Source organism: Poecilia reticulata, chromosome 8, assembly GCF_904066995.2.
Source record: "Poecilia reticulata chromosome 8, P_reticulata-male-v2, whole genome shotgun sequence".
NCBI lineage: Eukaryota > Metazoa > Chordata > Actinopteri > Cyprinodontiformes > Poeciliidae > Poecilia > Poecilia reticulata.
Genome location: NC_088837.1, coordinates 6,492,251 through 6,517,867, shown reverse-complemented (window position 1 = coordinate 6,517,867; position 25,617 = coordinate 6,492,251). Strand labels below are relative to the sequence as shown.

The 25,617-nt window shown below is 41.6% G+C and overlaps 1 protein-coding gene across 6 annotated transcripts in view; it reads left to right on the top strand.

The window, feature by feature from the left end:
- grin2ba (glutamate receptor, ionotropic, N-methyl D-aspartate 2B, genome duplicate a) overlaps positions 1–25,617 on the top strand; it is a 178,459-nt gene that overhangs the window by 76,169 nt on the left and 76,673 nt on the right. The window contains exons 1-2 of one of the 6 annotated variants that reach the window (XM_008415509.3): positions 3,787–4,493; positions 4,986–5,058. The exons of the other annotated variants lie outside the window; for them this stretch is intronic. The gene's annotated coding sequence lies outside the window, so the exon portion shown is untranslated. Of the gene's footprint in view, positions 1–3,786; positions 4,494–4,985; positions 5,059–25,617 lie in introns of those variants that run through there. 6 annotated transcript variants of the gene reach the window in all.

Here is a 25,617-nt window from a genome sequence, read left to right as displayed (position 1 = left end):
TAAAGCCATTGGCCCTTACGTAACCGAGGGAAATAATCGCTCCTATAGGATAAGTCAGCAGTAAATTTTCGACATTGTTTTCAGGAATTATGCATGCAGAGCCAAATATGATCCTTCTCTGTGGGAATAGCATAAATATTGGATAAATATGTCAGTGTTATTTATGAATAGAGGAGAAGACGTACGAGTCTGCTGGAGCTTTTTTTACTGCAAAACCAGCATACATTTCCTCATAGGTACCCACTGTGAAATTTTTGTGACTTTCCTTTTGGTCTCATCTGAACACCACTGCACAGCTTGTTGCAAATGCCAACTGTGTTTAGGAGTGTCAGAGCGTCATTAAAGCTTTTGCAAGGCACTGTTTTACACTCAATAATCTCAACACTTTGTAGATTGCTGTTGTTTTAATTGTTTGGCTCGGACAGAAACAGAAAAAGCGTCAGAGGTGGCCTGTGTTTCCACTCCCTCATCAAAATGAGTTTTCATTGTCAGAATGCTCTTGGCTGCTCCCCATCTTGCTGCCTGCTGCATCGTATGTGCTTCTATAAGCAGTGCTGCTGACATAAGCGGTTTTGCTGACGCTGGATGTAGTTACTATGTGAAATATGCGTTTCAGATACAGATCTACACACAGAGGAACAAGCGTGTTGCGTTCTATGCCAGAACTACAGCGTTTCTTCACATTGCATTTTGTGCATTACGTGGATTTCACAGAAATGACAAAATGACTCAGAGCCGCAGATGCACAGAGAGTTCACGTTGACATGAATATTTTACCTTTTTTGGAAAATAGCAAAGAAGTGAGCTTGTGGAGATTTTAAGCCTGTTTGAACAATAAAGCATGTTTGTGACAGCTGCAGGTCAGCCATCTGTGAGAAACTTAGCATATTGTCCCTACAAAAAAAAGACAAAAAAACCATCCTGCTTATTTTTAGAAAGTCTGCAGTTAACTCTCTGTTAATCCACAGCAAGCACTTTTCTGTGGAAACAGAAGACATTGCGAAGAACCTTCAAAAATAAGTTGTTTTCCCGTGGAAGCATAGCGTTCGATTTGCCATATTTCCTAAATGGATCCTCTTTGTTTCACAATGCAAAGTTAGATCCCTGAGTCCATACTGTTGTTAATCAATATCAGAACCGTAATAAAGATTTATTTGTATTTCTTTTTGGGATAAATGAAATGCGGTCTTAGAAAACACTTGCTGCCCTCGAGGTGTTTTGTGACACTTCATAAAATCATAAAACAGTTTTTTTTGTCAGACAATAATACAAAAATCTATTTTCAAACAATGATTTTCACGTAAGGAAAACAAAGTCAACCTGACCGTATGTAAAAAAGTTTCTAAACCTAATAATTAGCAGAGCTATTGTTGGTGTTGCTGTGACGCCTCACGATGAGTGAAGAAAGTTTTCTTCGGTCCAGAATTACTTTTGAATGAAGTCACATTGGCGAGCTTTTGAGCATTTGAATCATGCCCCAATACCTTTATCTGATTTAAGTCGAGGCATTGATTAGGCCACTTCAAAAAACAGATTTTTTTTTAGAATCATTACCCAAGAACTCTTGTATCTAAAGTCATGAACCAATTGCCAGACTCTTTCCTTCAAGGTTTTCTGGCAAACAGCAGAATGTATCGTTCTACATATCACAAATTATCGGGGTTCCCAAACCCCAGACCATCACACCGCCACCACCGTGTTGGTACAACATCCTGTTTTTCCTGAGTTACTGTGTTGGTTTTACACCAGAATGTAGCAGGACTCACAGCTTCCATAAACTTCTGCTTTTGACTTTCCCATAAAGCCTTGAGGATCATCCAGATGCTTTTGGCAAACATGAGACAATACAACAATGGTCTTGCTACTCAAAGATGAGCAATAACAGTAGACAAAGAATAGAGACTGTATAATACTCCACATAAATACAATACAGTGACGAGAAAAGTATGTACAGATTCTACAAAAGATACATGAATGAGTTAGAGATTGTGCAAACAATAATCAGGTGTGTGTGTAGCTATTGAAATTCATCTCCACAATCCAAGTGACCGTGGTTAACTACAGTCAATTTATGATTTAGCAACAACACTGATTACTTTTCCACATAGGATTTATAAGGAGCACTTTTTTTTTTTGTAAAAATCAGTATATCAATTAGACAAGTAAAATCATTTTTGTTGAAAATGCATCACTTCCTTATGTGATCTGTTTTTCCTCTTCTCAGAATAACCCCAGAGGTTGAGCATTCTCCACTTCCAGGACCGGTATCAGCATCATAATCTTTAATATCACACAAGTGATTAGATTAAGTCCAGCGCAGATGAGCCTATAGCCCGTTAAGTCCTCACTCAGCTGAAGTAGATTTTCACGTATAATTCAGGATGTAGCATCTGAGTCCTCAACCACTTTAGTTTTTTTTTTCCACCATTGGCTTGGAGGATGCGTGATTAAATGTAAATGTAATAGCAAAGCAAGATTTACATGGCAGGGCATTCATTTTGGAATACTCTAATAGATGACAGTAACCCTTGACATGTTTCATTTTCTGTGCTATTACTATAAAAGCACTTTCCAAGGTTGTTGTTTTTTTTTTTTTGGAGAATTTCATTTAGGAATGAATATCCTTTAAACATTTGTTTGTTTGAACTCTTTTGGCCACAAGTATCCCCCGGAAAAAAAAAAAAAATCAGAACATGCTTTATGTGGAGATGAAATTTCTGTTTCGTTTGATGGATTATGAACAAGCTCTGTTTGGCTCTACGATCCGGCCGTGGAAACTGGGTTGCTGTCTCGGTTTGCCCGAAGCGACCAACATGCCCGCTGCCTACAGTGATGTCCACATGCTGTCTTGTGTCAGGACTTGGAGAAAGTGTTTTACAGGGAAATGTAGTCACACTGACTGAAGTTTTACAGCTTTTTTAACATTAGAACCGCCGACTACGACTAACGTTGGTTTTAGCTGTCAAGTTGTCAACATAATACGTTAAATCTTAAATGTATGCATGATTTGCGAAAGAAAAAGCGGACGCAGTGCTCTGTTGGTAAATGTCAACATGATACCTAGATAACAAGGTCCAAGAGTGTCGCATTTTACAGGTCAGAAGGAAGATTTATTTTAAAACAAATAGCGAGGAAATGCTAGCTTGACTTTGACAACTTAACATGTAGATCTGCTGCTGATTTCAGTGTTTTCCTTCAGTAAAAAAATAAAGGTGATCCACATACCAACTCTGACAGCTCATCAGTAGCAGGTGTTTAAATTAGCTAATCTATCGCCGCTGAATTCAGACGATCAATTATTAAGAATCGCAAAACAAACATATGAAAACATAAAACTGATAACGGACTGAATGTTCTCGGGTTTTTTTGGGAAATGTTTGCGTGGTTTTTTTTGTGTTGAATCATAACACTAGTGGAGCTGTTGTCAATCGGTTGCTATGGCAACGGGTCTGTGTGTAGCATAGTCGACGCAAAGAGCCAGAAAAAAAGAATACGAGTGATTTTGAATTGTTGTTCAATGGGTTTTCTGTTATTTTTCTCTTTGCTGTGGCGCACTGCAAAAAAATTAAAAACACCTACATCTTCAGGTTTCATTTAGCTAACGGGATTGTTCTACTGCAGCAGTGCAGCAAGTGAAGGAATCGTCTTTTTGCCCTCAAGTGTTGTGAGGACTGCAAGATTTCCGGATGTAAACGATAACATGTAATGCATCTATAGAATTTTAGGGCAAAGGTCACGTTTAAATCAGAACCACTGGATAGATGAGGTCTTTGCAAGAGAAAGCAAAAAGCTTTGAATTGTAAGGAAGAACAGGCAAACATTTAAGAATCTAGAAGTACTGACTTTTCAGATTTTTATTTGAGTCATTTTCTTTCCACTTTCCATTAAAATATAGTCAAAATGCACCGTAGTTTCATTCGTGACGAAGTGAAATGTTAACACTTTTAAAATGTATGAACACTTTTGCGAGTACAGCAGACTACCAATTTCTGAGTAAACCTCTTCAAAAGTCGCATTGTGAAGTCAAACATATCAGAATTGCTCTTTTTAAATGGAAGCCAAATGTTTCCTCCAGTTTTAAAAAGCCCTCTCTATTTTAATGCCCTCCAACTCTTTGCCAGTCTATCTTGGCTCGTCAAGGCTCTTCACCGAATGGGAATGCTAAGTGTGACAAACTATCGACGTCTCTCCAGAATACCAACAGGAAACGTTTTTCTCTGCAGCCTCCAAGGTCGGGTTCTGCTGCGTTGACCTTCTTGGGGCGAAGTGTCGCGCCCTGGGTTTGTGTTTTTTTTACAGTTGGAGAACCAGATGAAGGATAAATGGGTGTCAGACAAGCCTTTGGGTTGTTTCGAGTAAAGTGCAGCACGCTGAATCCACCCCTCCTCTAAAGACCTCTGAGAAGTCTTGATGAGCCGATTCTTGCACGGCTTAAAAAGACGGAATGATTGGGTGCTTTTATCACCCAGAAGCCCCTGCAGGACTGATTGCAGGTGAGAGGTAGATTAGTATATGTCTGCATTTGTTTGAGCTCTTGTGTGGGCAGTGGGGAAGTGGCAGCAGCAGTACTGAGTTGCGAGGTGAAATGGGTGTAGGGGGGGGAGGCAGAATGCTGTGTGGGTGGCTGCATGCGTGTGTGTGTGTGTGTGTGTCGGAGTAGTAGGCTGTAGAAACGCATGTAGGAGACAGTTGTGTGTAATATTGTGTTCTCCATACAAGCGGTGAGTAGCGTTCTCTTTTTGTTCCCGACTAATGGCATCCTTAGCAGGGCTGTAACGATGGCAACCACGTTGCTGTGGAAACGCTGGCTGTCTCTGTGAATTAGAAGTATTTCGCTCTCTCTCTCTTTCTCTCTGTCTCAGCCCTTTCCCACCCTGTTCCTGTTCCTCATTCAGCTCTCCTTTTTTTTCTCCCCTTCTTCCTGTCTCTTCATCTCCACTTCTCGTCTTCACCTGGCTCCCCGTAATCCTGACGGGGGGGAGCAGCTGACACTTGAAGACAGGTGTGCGCGTACATCAAAGAGCGAGGGGACGGGCTGACAAGGGAAAAAGATGATGAGTAAGAATGGAATATTTTTTTCGAGGTAAAAAAAAAGGCCTTTTTTTTAGGCGTGAAAAAAAAGTGGGTGACGGTACAGGCAGATGCATATAAATGAAAGAGTCAGCAATGGCAAATGGAGCAGCGTTTCTATGAGAGGACAGGGAAAGAAAGACGAGTGTCGAACACTACGCTCACGTTCACAATCGACTTTTCTGAACTTGATATTCTCATAATGTTGCTCCCTCATGAAAAACGAACCTGGAGCATTCATCGTTTCATGCATGATTGGGACATCTTCTAATCTCCATGGCAACTTCTACAAAGTAAATTTTACAAATTCTTAATTATTTACAATGTTAAAATATAAACTTAATGTTCTTATTCATTGTAAACAACAACAAATAGATCTGTATTTAAGCCTAAGCAGTTATTACAAGCCCCTCATGGTCTGGGGCCCAAGCAGTGGCTTAGTTCTCATATGCCTGGGGCCGGCTCTGTCACAGCCATTAAATATGATTCAGATAAGTCAAAACGCATCAACAATTTCTAATTGATAAACACACTTTATTGATAGTCTACCTACTAATCCCACCCTTTGCCTTAAGAATTGCTCTAATTCTTAATCAATCAGATTCAACGAGGCGTCCAGAAGATTTGCCCCGTGTTGACCGCACCACACAGCATTTTAGTGAATCTCCTCTTCCTCCACATCCCACACTTGCTCTGTTGGACTTGGATTGGGTGACTTTGGAGGAAATTGGTGAACGGGGAAATCAAGTGTTCAAGAAAGCAGCTTTAGATGAGATTTTAGGTCTTGACTAAACCAACTAACTCAGTGGAAACACGTGACCTTTACCTATATGACTATCGGTGGGCCTGGCGACGTCTGGTCGGCGTCCAGCTCTCCGTTTTATATTTAACCTTTCATAACAAAACTAATCAGGATCCCTAAGCATCTTCTGAAAGAGAAAATGTTTCAGAAATGTCGGTACGCTTCAGTCTCTGCCCCCACTAAATGACTCGCAACCCTAACAGCCAACCTAATTATAAAACAAACATCCTCTGGAGCCATTATGCAGGTCTCTGCCCAATTATGACTTCTGTTTTTGTATCTTGCACCAATTATTGTGAAAAAATGCCATCAACAATCATTTTTTTGAATTTAATGTGTTTCCTGGAAGTGAAATTAACACCTCCCACTCGTTGTTTTGTAACCCACACTGGACACCTCACCTCATTTTCAGAAGTCATCGCTGTTGGATTGGTTTTTTCCTACTAAAATCTCCTTTTTAAACTTGCGCCCTTTCCACCCAGCTGTAACTTGCTCCTAATATCAAACAGAAATTGTATTCAGAGCCAGCCCCAGGCATACTCAAACTAAGCCACAGCTTGGGACTTTTTCACCAGCAGCGGGCAACCAAGAGCTCTTGAATACTCTCACTTAATATGTATCGATCCGTTTGTTGAAACAGTGCAAACTGTTAAAATTCTCCTAATTTCTTCTGTTTTATTTATTTCGGGGTTTTTTTTTTTACTTTGCAAACACACTAATATGTACCGAGAACAAGAACAACCAATTAAACTTAATGATGTTTTCTTGATTCGAAATTGAACAAAACTGATTTTCTTTTCATACGTATATTTTGTTTATATATGTAGCCAACAGAAGAAATATCGGTGGTGTTTTAGTAGCAGTGGGTAGAGGGAACCGAAAAATTTAACTCAAGTGAGAGTAATACTACTTCAACATATTTTTATTCAAGTAAAAGTAAAAAGCAGCCAAAAGTACTTGGTAAGAAGGCTAGTCAAGTACAAACAAAACAATCATTTTATATTTAAAAATTACATCATCAAACTGACCAAATATAAAGTTATGTAGAAATGTGGGTATTTTAAGGACAAAATGAAAATAATTTATAGAAGGCGATTACAAAATAACAAAATCAGGCAGAAGAAAAACTTTTCAATGTCAGTGTCTTTCAGTATTAAAGAACAGGTGTGTCTCCGTCTGGTGAAGTTTTAGTTAAAACAAACTTGTTCATCGCTCAGTGAAGTTACTCACAGTGAGTATAAAGAAGTTTTATTCCTGTAAGAGGAGCAATACTTCATAGTAAAAAGACTCAAGTAAAAATACAGCCTGTAGGCTACAGTAAAAATACTCCTAAAAGCACATTTTTATCAGAAAATGTAACCCAACTTATTGGATTCTGCTTGAGCCCCATCAAACTTTGACCCCACACTGAAAAATAATACACACTTTTTTTATTACTATTGTTTTTGACACCGTTATCATCTTTCCTACTGCTGTTTACCTGCTGCTACGTCTCCGTTCCTGCAGTTTTACTGTATGAATCCCACGTTTCTCTGCATGTTGGAACCACCTCAACTCCTTAATTCCCCTTCGAGACGAACAGAACTCCGAAATGATGGGAAAGGTGTTGAAACCGGCAGAGAGAGAGAGAGTAAGAAAAGGAACATTACAACCAAGAACCAAAGTAGAGGGGGGGAGCGACTACAAGATGGGGTGTGAAAATGGAGAGAAAGGAACAAGTGGAGGAACAGAGCGAAAGAGAGCAAGATTGATTATGTTCTCTTAAGTGCTTTCGGCATTATTGGAACTGTGCTCTCTTCCCAAACCAGGCAATTTGAATTAACATCGCGGGGGAGAGTGATTGAGAAGGGAGAAAGAATAGAGCGGCAGGACAGTGGGGCTGGTTGGAGAAGTAAGCCGGGTGGCGGGAGGGCGAGAGGACGAATGGCAGGGAGAGTGAGGTTCTGGCAGGTGGACAGAGAGATGGAGAGAATAACTGGGTTCAAAAGTAGGACAAAGGGAGGCGAGGGACAAAGAGAGGAAGGAGGAGCGGACAGAGTCGAGCCACGATGAGCCAAATTAAAAAACTAAATAAATATATATAGAAAACACACTTAGGCTGCTTCCTAAACTCCAGCTGGGTAATGCATTATAACTCATCTCAAAGGAAGATGACTTTTGAAATTCCCCTTTAAATATTCATTCAAAACGCTGCATTGTCGGGACAAAAAAATCCATTTGCGAGAATAATGGTAATCCAATCAGAAGGGCGTGCAGCGTACGAGAGGACGAACCGATGGCTGCGGGATAAGGAGGGCGAACAGGAATTATTGGGCGTTGGGAGGAGGACAGCCGGGGACGCGGGGAGGGAAGATTGAGCGTGGGAAAACGAGAGCAGGGTGTGTTGAGGACGCGCGCGCCGCAGATAAGGACTTGTTAGGAAGATAGCGGCGGAGAGGAGAAGAGTAATGTGTGTTCGGGACAGGAATGGATGAACACAAAGCTGCGGGAGCAAAAAGGAAGGAAGCGGAAGAGCAGATTTTTTTGTTTTTTCCTCCGGGAAACTCACGGGAGGAACTCTCTGGTTCCTCCCGTGTCACAGTTTCACCCATCATCAGTTTTTTGGCTCTTCCTCCCCCATTTTAACACCTGCTTCCTGATTGAGGAGGAGTGACCCAAACACCGTTCACTGCACAGGACAGGCAAATAAAGCAAAACACAGAGTAACGCTTCACGCAGTACATGTGCCTCTGTAAGTAGAGGACCTAATGGAAATGGGGCCACCTGCCTCTTTAGACTAATGAGAATCCCTGTCAGGTGGTTATTTAATTTCCCTGAGAAGAAAGAGAGGTGGGTGGAGCCCGGAAGCTGCACTCTGCGTGGGATTTTTCAGATTATTTGGATTATAAAAGCTTGTAAAAGTATTCAAACCCACTTTTGTCACATCACAACCACACATTTCAATTCATTTATGGACTTTATGTTGTAGACCAACACAAACTAGCGCATAATAGTCAAGGTGAAGTATTCAACTCAACTGAAGTATTCTTCTATTCAACTTCTAAGTTGAATACTTAGAAGTTGAATACTTCCAGTGTGCATAAGTGTGCATTCACCTTAGTGTGAGTGCACACTAAGGTGTGCATTCAGCTGAACAGGGCTGATGTGAATGCACACCTTAGTGTACATTCACATCAGCCCTGTTCAGTTCACTTTAATCAAACTCTAGTCCATTTGTTCAGAACGTCTGGTTTGTTTGGGGAGCTGTGATTCGCTTGTGGTCCGCCTAAAACCCAAAGTCTTCGCTTGACTAAAGTAAACTCTGGTGCGGTTCAAATGCATATGTGGATGCAAGCGGACCAGAGTCCGCTCCAAAAGTATGAAGCAAACTGAAGCATTCTGGGTAAATGCAACCAAAACAAAGACTTGCAAGACATGGTGTATGCTGGAACAAGAAAATTCATAAAGTTGGTGTTTCCACTAAGGTTCAGTTACACTCAGTTACTTGACGGCTGCAGACAATTTGTTGTGCTTGAAATCTTAATCTAAGAACCAGCTAATCAAATGTAATACTTCCTTCATAGCTTTAGTCATAAATATAAAAAAGTGCATAATTTAATCGAGTGCTTAAGTGAAGCTGTGCTGTGTTTTCATCATATCACAGCAGGTTAGTTTCATCGCAGAAAGTCTAGAAATAAATGCGGTTAACAAACAGATGTTTTGGCTTTTTGGAAAGCTTCCAGATTTTTCTCATGAAACTGAAAACATTAAATTAATTAGTTTGATTTGGGCAGTGGGCATTAATCAACATTACCACAATTCATAGCAGTGTAAATACGCAGGAATCGGCAAACTAGCTAAATTTCATCCTTTGTCTTAAGATGAGTAAGCAGGAAAAATCAAAATAAAACATTTGCACAAGATATAATTAACCAACAGACAAACTGTATAAAAAAGGACACATTATAAGACATTACAACTAGTTTGCTTTCCACCAATGATTGAGTTTCTTTTCCTAGTCTCTGATATATTCTATCAGTATTTTGTAAACCTGCATTTCTTAGTACATAAAAGCACAAAGAACTCAGTTATAGTGAACAAACACAGCTGCAGTATTTGTTCACTATAACTGACTTTTTCGACTCACCCTTTTTAATTTCGACTGACTTTTAACGCCATTTCATTTTTATAAATTCACGATTTTGTAAAATCCTTTTAGAAACATTTAGAGGGGGAACCTTTTTTTTGTTTGCATGGCAGACATTTATTACGGAGCAGAATGTGTCATAGAATAATTTCCTAATTAGCAAATAATTAACTTGTGTAATGACCCCGATATTGTACAGAGATGGGCCGTGTTTAATAAAACGTCAAACGTGCGGGGACAGCAGGCGGGCGGCTCCGGTTCTCTGATGCTGCTTTTTTAACGACGGGTTTAATGAAATGCATGCTGCCTGTGCGTGTTATTGTTGCTCCGCCGCCCTATTTACTGGACTGAAGCCCAGCATGCCTGCTCAGTAACTAAGCTACGCAACTTACCCTCTGCCAGTAATTGTGCGATACATTATGTCTGCTTTTAGAGTTCATACCCTGAAAGTACTCTCCGAGGCGCGGCAGCTCGCTGTAAAAGCACGCCCCCTCACCGCGCCGCCTCTTCCTGCGGAGGGATTTGTCTGGTGAATGCGGTCGGCCTCTCGCTTTAATTCATGCTGCAGGTGCCGCTGTGCTTCACACAGGTTTTGTGACCTGCGTTTCAGTTTCACGCCTTTTTCTCTCTCTCTCTCTTTAACTTCCAGTTCTGCCATTGAGTTTCCTAAACTTTCTTTCATCTGTTTGTGGGAGCTCGAGCTCCGCCATGATGTGATAATTCAGCATCTGTTTGTTCCAGTTAATACGGTTTGATTATAAATTCAGGTTCAATCGTGGAAAACGAAGGAAATGAGAAGCATGACAAAGCAGAAAAGGAGGACTAATTAGCAGGAAAAAGGTGGCTTGAAAAAGATTAGTTTAACAGAGAAACACACGAAAAAGTACTTTTTTTTGTGTTGAGATCCAAAGTTTAGGTCTGGCCTTTATGGAAGAATGGAAAGCAGATGAACATCAGCTTGTACTCAACAAGCAGAACATGTTGTTGGGATGCTATTCTTCAACAGGTCAAACTTAAAGCTGCAGTATGTAATTTTTATAAAAAATGTTTTTTGCATATTTGTTCAAACTGTCTCTGTGTTCTGACAGTGTAATACAAGTAAAAATTAAAAATCGAGCTTCTCTGCCTTCTCCCAGTGCTAACTAGAACCAACCAATTAGAACCAGGAGGCGGGTCTTAGCAGTTTTATTTGTTTGTATTTTTTACATAAAACAGAATCTATTATGAATGCTAAGGCTAGTTAGCATGACCACCAATGATGGTGGAAAAACGGTTTTCCTTTTAACAGAAAGTTATTCTCCACCATTAGCACATTGAACAGCGCATACCCGAGGATGATTGACAGGACTAAGACACTCCTCTTGTCTCTGATTGGTTATTTTTGGAGGGGAGTTGTGACTTTCTTCAGAAGGCAATACTAGGTCAGGGAGGAAGTGGAGAAATTTGATATCTTCACAGATTATCTGTCTCATATTATACTGTTAAGACATCGTGTAAAAAACATTTTTTAAATAAAAGTTATATACTGCAGCTTTAATGATATGATAAAGCTTAAAGTAGGGAAATAATGCAAATAAAATAACTTGTTACCTGCTATGAAAGACTTGAGACTGGGACTGAGTTTCACCTTCCAGCAGTACAATTCATACAAACATCTTAAATTGCAAAGGAAATCAAATCATTGAAAATCACAATTTTATCAGAATGCTCCAGTCAAAGGTCATGTTTTTGATGATATGATTGATGTGCTGCTTACATCTAATCTAAATCATCAGAAACTGTTTTACAGAGAAGGATAGACAAGAAAAATTAGTCTGTACATGAGCAAAACTGATAAAAACAAAGTATTCAGGGAACGCACAGCAAAACTGAGGGTTTTTCATTTTTGTGTTTGAGACAGAGATGGAGAGCGCCACAAGCAAAAGCTCCAGATGCAGAATTCAAGTTCTAATCTGTGGCACAGCATGCAGGGAAGCAAGGAGAAAAATGGATATGTCTGCCAAAAGAAAAAAAAAAACAAGCTTCAGAGTGTGCTCACGTGTGTGTGCGCGTGTGTGCGTGTGTGTGTGTGTGTGTGTGTGTGTGTGTGTTTGGCTGAAAATACAACACTGCACCTCCCATATCTTCTGCATAGAGAGGTAAATTTCAGGCGCTGGTGGTTCGCACATTTAACAAGCACAAAAGTCATACATGTGCACCACTGGGTGTACGTGTGCACACAGACGCTCAGCGAGGGAGAGGAAGAGGAGCTCACACTTTCGCTATGTGTATTCAGCGGCTGCTGCCGCAACCAACTGTCAGCCGCCGACGAGAGGAGAGGAGAGGGGAGGAGAGGAAGACGAGACGAGATGAAGAGGGGGGATGGGAGCACGGTGTGAAATCCTAACCAGCTCGTGTGAATGTCAGAAACCATACATCAAGGCTGTTTATGCTTATGAAATCACAGCCAAAGGGTTAACAGGTCGTTCCGTGTGTGTGCGCGCGCGCGTGTGTGTGTGTAGTGGTGCGTTTGTGTGTGTGTGTGTGTGGGGGGGGGGGGGGTGTGTGTGCGTGTGTGTGTGTGTTTTAGTCTGCAGCTTGTCTCCTGTCTAAACCCAGGTGTCAATCAGCAGCTTCACAGAGGTGCTTGTGTTGAATATTTTACCTGACATCAGTTTAGAGGATCAAAACGCTCCTTTTGAAAGACTTTAATGCCATAACAGAATCTGTGGATAAAGCGCTCATCCTCTGAGTACCGAGGGATAAAAGTACACCATTATAAAAAAATTGTTTCAACTAATTCTCTTTGCAAGTTGAAGCCGTGGATCAAACAGGTACTGGGTGTGTTTCTAGTTGTAAACTCTGTGCAGCTTCATATTTACTGGCCTAATTATGCATTTATTTAAAGTGTCTCTGCTGTTTCACTGCTATTTTAAATACAAATGTTAAATTGATGGAGGAATTCTGCAATTGTTCTGAAGGTTAGGATTGAAAAGCTGCTCTTTTTTATTATTAAATCAATGACTTATTGTCCCAAAAACAAATTTTGCTGGATGACAAATTGTCCCAGCAATGATTGTGATAAATGACAATATTCTCATTTCAAGATCTTTTTGAACTAAGATAAAATCATAGTAATGGCTTATTAACACACGTAAATCTACTCAAAGATTAGAAATTAAAAGGATTTTTTTAAAAAACGTTCAACACTGAAACCAGAAAACATTTTAAATATCCAAAGCGGTAATCATTCAAATGAATTATGAAGTCTCTGTATCCACAATTGCATTTCAAAAACATAATAATTACTGACGGAAAGCAGGCAAAAGTGGCAGGTAGTGCAAACTAACGACTTTGTACTGAGTGTCGAACGTTTCCATCTTTTCAAAAACGGTAAAGTTGAGCATCACTTTAACGTCCAAACGAAAATGATGGCCAAAAAAATTGTCATTTTTCATGCAATGAATTGATTTATTTCTTATTGTGGCAATGAAACATTAAACACTTTTTATATCAGTAAAAAAATATACCAGTGGATGTAGAACTTTTAAAATCAATATTAAGAAGTCATTGGCTTAAAACAAGCTCCTATATCTTGCAGAAAAGTTCCCTGCAAGTTAGTTTTCTTACTACTAAGACATTTGCACTAGAAACTAAACCAAAATAGTTGGTAAGATTTTGTGTTTTTGCGGTGTAAGCCCCCATGCGGCCACCCTTCCAGCTTTCAGGACCATTCGGTCTAATTTTTAAACCGTAACATCGACGAATTTCCGGGAAATGGAAGCGAAGCGTCTCGGCAGTATCTGTGAGGCAAAAGGTCGGTTGTTTAAACTGCAGTTTTTGGTTTTGCAGGGTGTTGAGAATTCCTGATGAGGCTGCAGACTTACCAAAAGGGAAAGAAAAAAAAAAACAACCTGCCCTGGCATTAATAATGCATGCACTTTGACATCTCTAATGGAAAGAAGGAAGAACGAGTATTTACAAAACGCTCCAGAACATTACCGGCTCCGCTCTCGTTTACGCTCGCTTTCCAGAGTTATTACTGTAGGAGTCGGCTGAGCAGCGTCAGAGAAAAGGACCAGGAGAGGATGTTTGGGGGGGATTTTTCTTCTTCTCTACAACATCTCTTGACATTAACAATCCATGAAAGTGACAAACCACAGAAAATGCGTATAAAACCAAACGAGTGTCAATAACTTTTTGTTGAGTGTTTTTACTCTCCAGATGTCGTTTAATCCCCGTTTTCTTTTTTTTTGTACCTAAGCTTTTTTTTTTCCACTTGCACAGCTGCTTCCTTTCCCCTTCAGTCTGCATCGTCTCTGGAAGCTTGTCTGGTTCTGTGCCGACTGTTTCCATGAACACTGAACCTTTTTCCATCTTCTTCTGATTACTGTGGATAGCTCTCCGTAAAGCGCCTCATCCAGCGGTTTAAAATCTGTTAATCGATCCCGACATTGATTGCCGGCCGCCGTAGTGAGGTGACGACGGCTGTGGAGAAAGAGAGAGGGAGACAAATGAAAAAAAAGTGGATGGGTTTTAGGCTGGGGGCACGTGAGACGGTATGCGCACATGCAAAGAACAGAATGAAAAGGAAGCAGAGGGAAGAGATGAAAGAGAGAGGAATCACATGCATGAGAGACAGGAGGAGAGAGTGTTGCTGGTGTATGTGCGTGTGCGTGTGTGTGTGTGTGTGTGTGTGTGTGTGTGTGTGTGTGTGTGCAGGGCTGCGAGAGTGAATCAAATATTTGTAATTGCCAAGTTGAAGGTTGCCGGTTGCTGGTTTAATGGTTTGATGACTCTAATGGGCCTTTGTGTGCCATTTAGATATTGTTGTGGCTGAAAAGCTTTGGCAGACGCACAGGACTCTTTCCTCCTGCTGAGAGACGACAAGCCAAGCAGGCCTCGTGTCTGCGACAGCCACAAGACCTTTATTGTGTGCAGTAGTAATGAAAATATGAAATCAATTATTTTAAGCTTTAAAAAGATTTTTCCCACTGTTTTTAAAAAAAAAATCAGATATGACGTATTAATCATGGCACAGGATTTCTCTCAGTGTATTGTAAGCCTGGTGGGCCACCAGGCTTTACTTGTGCCCCCATCAGGCTAAGCATAGCTTATTTATTTAAGTTTTTTATTTTTGCATTTTTAATACTTTATAGTTGGTGTTCAGGTGATAATCTTCCAATAACACAAAATTATGAAGTGATATTTTCAACTTTCCTGTCAACTTTAAACAGTTTCAACTCAAAAACACAGCGGGCCGCTGGATGAATGCGAGTTTTCCTGGGGAAACCTTGACGGCAGCAGGGGGTGCACAGGTTTTAGAGAAAAATGTTGACTTTTCTGATTGTTGTTGTTTGTTTTTGCTGTTAAAGTGCTAAATCAGCAGTTCTTCTTTGACACTGGAGGATTATGTGCTCAAATGTCTTTCACAACATAGGATTTGGTGTAAGGAGGGAGATGATTGCAAAATCTGACTGAGTAGATCTGATTTTAAATAAACGATTCTTGACTTTGTATAATTTATCTCTACATTACTATCCCATTACCTACCCATTTGTCCATCCATAATATTAACAGGAAACCTTTGTATGTATATTTAAAAGAATAACTAAAAAAGAACTGGGATATCTGGAAATCTTTGACAATTCCATTTGACAAAACTTACAGAGGAACCTTGTGAACACGCCACTGCCTGATTAAAGGCACAAACATTTTCAGCCTTAATTGAATCTGAATAAATTCTTTATCTTTCATCTCTTCTATAAGTTGAACCCCCTCTTTTTTTATTGCTGGACTACATGAGCAGTTAAAATGTTGAGCGTACATTAGCGGGAACTTGATAGGGCTCTGATTTACTTTGGCAGGCTGAATTGCGATGGCTGACGGCAGATAGCAAGGCTCAATTACACGCATGGGTTACTCTCTGCTGTGAATGTGCTGGTTGGTGAGCTACAGTCGGGATCCTGTACATCAATTAACAGCAATTACATGGCAATGCCAAGCAAAGAGAGCGAATCAGAAAACCAGCATCATAAACCAAAACAGAGATTTTAGCTTGTACCGCTGAAGCTAACTCGCAAAAATTTTCCGGCAACTGTAAGTGCAAGAAGTGAAGGTGTGGAAAACAATCAATTCCTGGACTGAAAAAGGCAACCAACTTCCCTCCAGTTGTCCCAACAAATGCTAGAACACCACCTATTAGGAATAGCGTTCCTCCATGTTAGCATCTTGGAAAGAGCGGTGAAAAACAAGGCAGGGTGGCATGCAGAGGACACGAGGGTTTTATGTGAAGGCTTTTCAAAGCCAAAACGGTTCATTAGACATGCAGGGAAGAGCGGAAAAAGAGGAGCATGCAGATTGGCTTATTGTCTCAGCCTTTCTCCCAACATGTTGCGTCGTGGAGACATCCCTCTGCCGCCGTCACGCCTATAAAACAGATTAGAATTTGAATTTGAAGCCACACTAAATGCTTGCAGCACTCCTAAGAGGAGGTCTGTAGCGAGAGAAGGTGTTGCTCTTGTAGAGAGGGTGGTCCGCGTGAGTCAGGGAGGAGAAATCAGCGCTCAGACTCTCCTCAGTTTTTGCTTCTCTCCATCGTTTCATTGATTTGTAGCTTTTGTAAAACCTTAGAGCTGCTTCTGTTGAGCTCTGGTTCCCGGTGGCGTTGGAGAGTAGAACTACACGCTCATTGTGAAGTTGCGTTTGATATGAAGCTAACAGCTTAATGTGGGACTTTTAGCTAAAATTGCAGGGCACTAAAAGAGAGATAAAGCTCAGGAGATGAAAGAGGAATGAAGGCTGTTTTTTTGTTTGTTTGTTTTTTTTGGAGAGGATCGTTCTGCAGGTGGAGAAGTTTCACCTTTGACCAGAGGTGGCAGTGAAACCTTTGTGTTGCTCTGTAAACATCACAGAATCCAACACCTCCTATTTTATGATCTCTGTTCATCTCCAAACTTTTTTTCCCCCCACACTTTTTCTACATCTTCTACATTAAGGGCTGGAAAATTTAGAACATCGTGAAAAAGTTTCATTTCTTGTTCCTAATTTCATAAACTCGTATTACATTGATTCATTACACCTTGAGTGAAATATTGTAATTTTGATTTTTATGGGTTACAGATAATGAAAACCTATGTACCTGCTCCACATTGCTTGGTTAATAAAGATAACCAATCAAAATCCGAGAAATCATCTCAGAAGAGAAACATGAGGTCACACGATTCCTCACAAATAAACACTTTAAGACGGTTTTCTAATGCAGCAGAGATATTGACTACTCACAGCTTCTCAACAGAAGCCAGACTTATCAGTATCATAACTATCTCCTTAATGGCTGCCTCCAGATCCTCACCTTGTTTAATTTGCACCTGTGTTACGTGTTGCAGATAAACTGTAGAATTGGGTGGGAGGGTGGATGAGACCGCCTGGATGTACAAAGATGCCAGCGGGTGGGTGTGTGTGTGTGTGTGTGTGTGTGTGTGTGTGTGTGTGTGTGTGTGTGTGTGTGTGTGTGTGTGTGTGTGTGTGTGTGTGTGTGTGTGTGTGTGTGTGTGTGTGTGTGTTTTTTTTTTTGGAGTGTGAAGTGGTGAGAAACAGCCTCAGCACGATGATGGCTTTGTGCCTGCGACTGACGGTGCCACCCGGGTCGCGCGACAGAGAGGAAGACGAAAAGAAAAGGAGTGAAGGAAACAGAAGAGGATGACGGGCAGAGATGACATGAGTAGAGGCAAAAGAGCCGAGATTTAAGATTTATGGGAAAGCGAGAGCAAGAGATTGCGATCAGACGATATGACCAGAGCGCTGGAGATAGCGGCGGACAGATGCAGAGATTGGAGGGAAATAAATGGATTAATAACACCCCGGATTTGGTTGGATGTCCCTCCACCCCTCACTCCCTGACGCAGCTCGTCTCTGTCTCTTTTTCCTCTCATGCTCAGCACAAACACCACCTTTCCCTGCCTCCTTTTCTCTTGTATCGAGAAGAGAAAGATGTCTGCCTGCGTGAGCGTGCTCGCCTCCCTGACTCCCTGAACCACTTTATGTCCACCTCGGGACACTGTGGTGAACCTCAGCGTCCACATAGCTTCCAACCAGAGCCATGCGACCTATACTCCCCTCACTGCTGCGGCACTCATTTGGCCTGATTTCATTTTGGCTAGGTTAATCTGTGGCCTGTAGTGGGATTGTGGGAAGTTGTTCTCTGAAGCAAATGGGATGTTTATTGGTTTAAACTGAAGAAATTATCTTTTCCAAAGTTCAATTTCTGTTTTGTTTTTGAATAAACAGGCAGGCTTTTTAAGCAATAGCTAGTCTGTGATGGAAAAGAGACCGCTCCAAAAGCCGGGCATTCTGGGTACATAGTATCAAAACAAACACCAGCAGGAGAAATTTCACCAAGGAAATTATTACCAAAGACGAAGAGAAATCCTACAAACGCCAAAATCTGACGCTACTTCATTCTTGTTCACATTTTGTGAAGAAAGAAGTTGTGCTCAGTGTCTTCTTCAGAGGTTTTTGTGTCGTTTCCTTCAATGGTTCCTTGTGCAGCGCCACCTCTGGTGAGGAGGTGAACAGTTTTCCAAAGGGTTTGAACCGTTTCACACATTGTAGTGTGAAAGCAAACCGCACCAGCTGGAAATATAACAGATGGTCCCCAGACAAACTGAGTCTACCGTACTATCAGGTGTGAACATGTGTGGTTCACTATCCGGTCAATAATTTTTAAAAGGCACTGCCTTAAATCAAAACGACACCGAGTTTTATCAGTTGTGTAGTCGAGGCTAGCTACCTAGCTTGCTTCCAGTATGCATGCCTAATTTTTTTATTTTTTCTCAAGTAATAACTACACACTTGAATCTATTCTAATAGAATTTTATGCGACAGACCAAAAAATAACTGGAAATGAACTTTTAGAATTATTTACAAATATACATTTTAAAAGTTTGCCGTTCTTTAGAGGTGTCTGCGTCATACAGCGGGGAGACGGTACATTTTTGTCATTTGAAATGGTTACATTTTACACTTTTTATAACCATTTTTTTACATGTCAGATTCAATATTCTGATTAACAATAAACAACTTTGAACGAAATCAACTGTCCACCCCTGCATTTGGGTTCAACAGTTCGATGAGGCATTAATCTGTAATATCCTACAGAATTCACTCATCCATTAGTTATCCCGTCTCCCTAATATTCATTTAGCGCCTCTCGGCAGCTGAAACTCACACAAAACGTGAACAGCTGTGCGTTTCACTCACTCACCTTTCCCCGTCGAGCCTCGTTCGCCTGGTTGTACAAGGCTCAGCCAGACTCGCTCAGTGACAGACCCATTAGCGGCCTACAAGGACCACAGGACAAACAGGAGCAGCGGCACCAGACTGCCTCATTAGGTCCTCAGCTAAACTTAGAGCAGAAATGGGCCACAGAGAAACACTCGCTGGGTTATTTATTTATTTTATTTATTTATTTTATCTATTTATTTATTTACTTTTGGCATTTGTGCTTCAGGTTGAGCCTCATCTGACACTTGATTTGATCCCCACCGCTTCTCTCATTTCCGTCTTTCCAGGTTTTAACACGTGTGACGTGTTGGGGCGGCCATACGTGCGTCCCTTCGCTTTTCGGAGCCAGGTCGGAGAGGATTCAGCCCAACGCTTTAATGAAGACATGTCCGTTTTTAATTGAGACTCGAAAAGTACTTAAATAAGGTCACCGCTAATTAGATGACGCTCCGACAAATGTTCGAGCCAATTAAGCGTGTATGCGTTTGATTAAAGATAAGTAGGCTTGCTTGATAAGAGATGTGACGATGGGGCACGAGGAGAGGGAAACACAAGGAGAAGAGGAGGCTGGGAGTGAGCTCAGGTTTAATTGAGGTAGAGATAATTGTGTGTGTGTGCGTGAAGTGCAGGGAGGGAGGGGGCTTGTTATCAATAATTTCGGCGCATATGGTAATGGCGGCTTTATTAGAGCTGAACGTCGGCGGTGTTCGGATAATTTTCTGCTGCCGATAAATGCCTGTGGCAAGTTTCTGTCTCCTTCCCACCGTCTTTCCAGTTCATATATTGAAGCGAAGGCCAGCTGTTCCTTCTCTCCTCACCTCCCACTCCAGCACTCTCTTTTATCATCTCTCCATCCTCTCTCTCTCTCTTTCTCTCTCTTCCACGCTGGCTTTGCTCTCCATCAGGAAGTGCAGCAGCAGTCAATAGCAACACCCCCCCGTTCGAGTTCAAAGGATCCTTTATAGGCAGGACAGAAATATGCATTGCCAAAAACCCTCCCAGCGACAGACTCCATTGCCTCTACAGCTTACATTTTCTTATCTGTGTTTCTATCTCGTCTCCTCTTACGGGGGGCGAACAAAAAAACAAACGATGTGCGTACAGCTCCAGAACGTAATCCAAGATTATCTGCCAAAATCACAGTTTGAATTGCCTTGCAAAAGTATTCATGTCCCTTGACCCTCCTCACATTCACAAAGTACAATGGATGTTATTAGCATTTCTTGTGATTGACCAACACAAAGCAGAGTATAACCGATAAGGGGAGCTTTAGCTTACAAATAAACATTTTAAGGAGGTGGTATTTTCCTGTATTTTTAATACTTGAGGCAGCCTTGGCTTTGTCTGGGGTAGACTTCATCCATCCATCAGGGGTATTGGTAGCACTTTGTAATGTTGGCACATTGACTAGGGCAGAGTTGTGGATCTCTGCAGCTCCTCCAGAGTCAACAGGGCCTTTTTGGCTGCTTTGCTGGGTAATGGTCGCCCTGCCTGGTCTGTTATGACTGAATATTGGTAGGTTTACTGTTCTGCTGTTATGTTCAGATGATGGATTGAACCGTGCTCATTAGATCTCCAAAGAGCATTTAATGCTTAAAACTTTTCAGCACATTGATTCCTTTCTTAGGGGTATCACAGTATGCTAATGCATGCCACTTTTTAAAGGGGCAGCATTAAGTGTTGTCCAGGCACACGTTTCCATTTTACATCACAATCAAGTAACTGTTACCTTCAGTTATTATAAAAATGTTTTATACAAAGTCATATCAAACATGACTTTGTAACTTAACGCCTTGTAATTGGGCATCTAATTCTTTAAGAAATCGTTGCTCTTCCTGAAACTCCGCTTTCAGGAAGTCATCACAGCATCGATATTCTATTAACCCTTTAACAACGTTTTTATTTAATTGAGAAGCAGCTCCTATAATGAGCTCAGCAGAAACTCAGTTCCACCAGGCGTTTGCTAATAGCTGCTGGCTAGTCTGAAGGAGCTGCTCTGTGAGGCGGAAGCTCAGAAGCTTGGAAACCGCAACTCCGATGGGGAGCGCTATGTCCACTTAGGCGTTTTGTACAGCTGAATGGTTGCCATGGGAGATTAAGGGATTTCTCAAACATGTAAGAATCAAAGCAACATTCCTGGTACGTTTTGATAAAGAGAATGACATTATAACATGATGTAAAGCTAAAAAAAAGAAGTAATTTTTACACAAAACTACTACCCCTTTAAGGTTTTTATTTGTGTGAAAAACTACCTAACCTTTTGTTCTTGTCCTTTTCCATTGATGTCCTGTTTCATTGTATTGTGTGAACTCGAACTGATCGCGGCGCAGATCACACAGACGTTGTTTTTTCATTGATTTTTAACTTGACACAGACTGTTTGCCAGCCAGGGTCAAGTGAAAATGAAGTGCTCACTCTTTATACTTAGCCTAACCTCTCACAGCTTGACCACTATATACTGCAACCATAACGTTGCTGCTCACTTTCTTGTGGCAACCGGCACAAAACCCAAAGCAATAAAACCTTCATCAGCTGAAATGACGTCCCATTCACGGCCCCTCTGATGTGACGTTTAGGCACATCTGCACACAGCGCTGTAGACGGAGGAGTGAATGTTAAACCTCGATCCTTACCGTCCCACCTCCCCTCTCACCTTTGCTATGCGCTCGTTGTACGGCGCACTCTCCCGTTAAGCAGCTCCTCTCACGGCGTTTTACTGCATCGTTACAAGGGCTGAGGCTCATCATGATTCGTCATTCACGGCACGTTTGAGTCGCGCTACACCTTTCGTAGATACGTTTGTGCACGTGCTCGCACTCCGCTGGCAGTGTGCAGATGTCTAAGTTTGAGACCGCTCAAATGTGCGCGCGTGTTTGTGTGGTTTTTTTTTTTTTTTTTTTTGCATATTTCAGAGGAAGAGCGCAGCAGCCAATCTGGTTCTTTCGTAGCCAGTGATGTGCCACTGTGTGTGTAATTGAAATACCTGAGCTATCGACTTTCCCTGGCCTTCAAGTCGAATAAGTGCTCTATGAGTGTGTGAGTGCGCTCATTTGAAGGCTCTGGGGCAGAGACAGCAACTACAGCGCACCATGGCCCATCAACCATGGACTACCCCCCCCCCCCACACACGCACACACACACGCGCGCACGCACACAGACAACAACAAACACACAACAAGCACACACACACACACACCAAAGTGCCTGAGTGAAGTCGCCCGGCCCCCTCCGCCACATTCTTCAAATTAAACAAAATTGGTGTCAAACATTCATGCTATGTTTGCACAGCAAGACTTTTTTGTATGTGCGGCTATCATTTTAAGTGTTACCCGGCGTCATCAAACATGCTGCGATCAATTTTATTGATTTTGTTAATGCGGTGAAGGGCGGAAGGCAAGTTGATGTCTGGTGACCTCATAAAACTTTTTTTTTTGTAAATCTTAAAAGTTATAAAAGCAGAAACCAACATTTTTGCTGCACAAACTTAACTCAGTTGGTTGACACCATATTTTGTTTGACTTTGTAAATGTGGACTTTGATGACCTCTGAACACATTTACTAACGTCTTTTAAAATGATAGCGGCACAAATAAAAAACACTAGTGACCTTTGGAAACGTCGTCACAAAAATAATTTTTCTGCTTCACAAATGTAACACCACATTTTGTTTGATTTTGTAAACGTAAACTGGGTGGCTGACCTTTGATTAACCTTTGATTAAACATTGATTGATATCTTTAAAACATTAGCAGCACAACCAAAACCATTTGATGGCAACTTCAGTCATGTTAATAAACTTGGCGTCTTACTTTGACACAAGGTTGTGAATTATATGAATGAAAACACACCTGTGTTCATGATTATTAAGCTCAGTGGAGACACGGAGAGCTTTCTGTCTTGCAGGACACCCAGGTTTTCCCATAGAGGAGGACACCCGCGTCCCGCTTCTGTCCCCCCCTCTGACGGCGGTTCCTCCGCGGTCGGGCGGCTCAGGCTAAGTCGCCTTCCCTCTCTGTGTAAACGCCTGGCCAACTGCCTGACACCCACACACACACGCCGTCACACACACACTTCCTCCAGCGACTCCTGGCTCTCTGCCGCTCACCCCGTTCCATGCAGGACCACAGCCATCTGCCGGCACGGCCCTCTTTCTGTCTCTCCTCCATTCATCCCATTGTCACCACATTGTCCTCTGTTCGTCTCCCTCTGGAGGCTTCACATCTCTGCTGCCCCCCCTTTTTTTGGACATTTCTATCTTTTTATTCTCTCTTTAGTTTATTTCCTTTCTCTCTTTTTATTGCTTCCACCGAGCATCCACTCTGCCGCATCATGTGGCGTAGCAGCGTATTGTTTTCCATGTACAGTAGCCAGCGCTGACGTCAGAAGGCGGCCCGATTAAAACCGTCCTGGCCGGCTTCCTGCGTCTGGCCGGGCGGCTCTCTGGCCTTTCTGCCCCTCTGGGAGTTTTAATACTCGCTAATCGATCACTTTGTGCCAACAGAGGTGATAATGTGGCCAAACCCTAATTGGTGTAGCTGTAAATGAAGAGCAGCGTTGTGCAGGACTTAATTTCAGTCGACTGACTCGCAGCCCCGTCCTCGGGGTTCCTGTGCAGTTTGGAGGAAAGACTGGAATTGGTTTCAGTATTTTCCTGCTCTGGATAAAAAAAATTTTTCATCATAATAAGTATGATTAAAAATTTTTTTTTGGTATTTATTTCCTGTTCCACTGTTTAAGTGTTGTGTCCTTCCTCCCATTCATACTGTCATCCTTTACTAAGCTTTTTTACTCCCTTTTATGCTTCCTTGTTTCCTTCATTCCTCCTTTACAGTGCACACTTCATTTTGTCATTTCTTTCTTTCATGTGTTCTCTCTTCCCTCCTTCTTTCCTCATGTTCCGTCTTCACCTTGTATCCTTCCATCCTTCCTCCGTCTTGTATTTCCTTCTTTTCTTTCTTTCTTTAAAGTCCACCACTTCTTTCCCTGCTTCCTTGCTTGTGCCCAAAATTCCTTCTTCATGTCTTTCTTTGTACGCGTCCTCATGTTTTTGCTTCCTCCTTTCTTCAGTTCTTCATTGATTCCTTTTTCTTCTTTTATTAATTACATCCTTTTTTCATTTATTTATTCCTGTTTACTCCTCCTTTCTTTCAATCCATCCTTCCTCATGCATTTATTTGATCCTTCCTTTCCTTGATTGTGACCTTCCTCACTTGTGAACTACCTCAGTTTCATCTGTCTTACTGTTTTCCCTCCCTCTCTTCCTTCTTCTTTCTTTCCTTCCTTCTCTCCTGTTGCCATCCTTCCTTCAATCCTTACTTCCTTCTTTATTCTCTTCCCTGCTTCCTATCTTATCTATTCTTCCTTCTTTCCTCCTTTCATCCTTTCTTACTATTTGCCTCCTTTCTTTTTTCTTGTTTCCATTTTTCAATCCTCATTCTCTTCCTTACTTCCTATCTTCCTCCATCCTTCCTTTCCTTCCTTTCATCTTTTTCTTCCTTCCTTCTTTCCTTTCTGCCTTCTTTCTGTCCTTCCTTCCTCATATACTTGCTCTTGTCCTTCCCTTCCTGTGTCCTTGTCCTTTCGGTTTCATTTTTATTAAATTGTGTCCGTATTTGTTATTTTCTTTTTCTCTGTATATGTTTTTTCCCTTTTTCTTTCCTTCCTTCTTTGGTCAGCCCTTGTATTCTCCTCTCCTTCCTTCCGGTTTTCTGTTTTTGCGGCTCTTCTCGCTCCTCTCCAGCCTAATAAAAATTCCTCAGACCTCCGGTCTCAGTGTGTTAGGCGGCGCTTTAATACCGCTCTTATGAAGAGAGATACGGCGAGAGGAACCCAGGGGAATCGGCGAGGCGGGGGTGCGTGGCGACGAGGGCTCTCTGTGGAGGATAACGGGGGGGGAGCGGGCGAGTCTGGAAATTCAATTATAAGTGTGCCCTGGCCGTGATTCCAGTGGTATTAATGGGTACAGCAGAGCGGGAAAAGAGATGGAGATGGATGAAGAATGAGGGGAGGGGGAGAAAAAAATAGGATGAACAGAGAGGAATGCATTGAAGTGAAAATGGGAAGATGATGCAAGGTCAGTGCTTGTGTGTCATTATATCTTCATCTTAAGGAAGCTGCCAGTGAAGCAAGCTGCCAGATAAAACACAATCACCTTATTATGAGGCTGTGTGTTCTTATTTAAACGTTTAAATTACCTGACTTGAACTTAAATTGAATGAAATGTGTCAAATCGTTGCTGAAGCCCCGATGAGAGGGAACCCGAGTCGATGTAAATCTACCTCTGTGATCAGGGAAGTCCAGGTTAGAGAGAGAGATGTCAGAGCTTTTAAAGTGGAAATATGAAATATGTTCTGAAG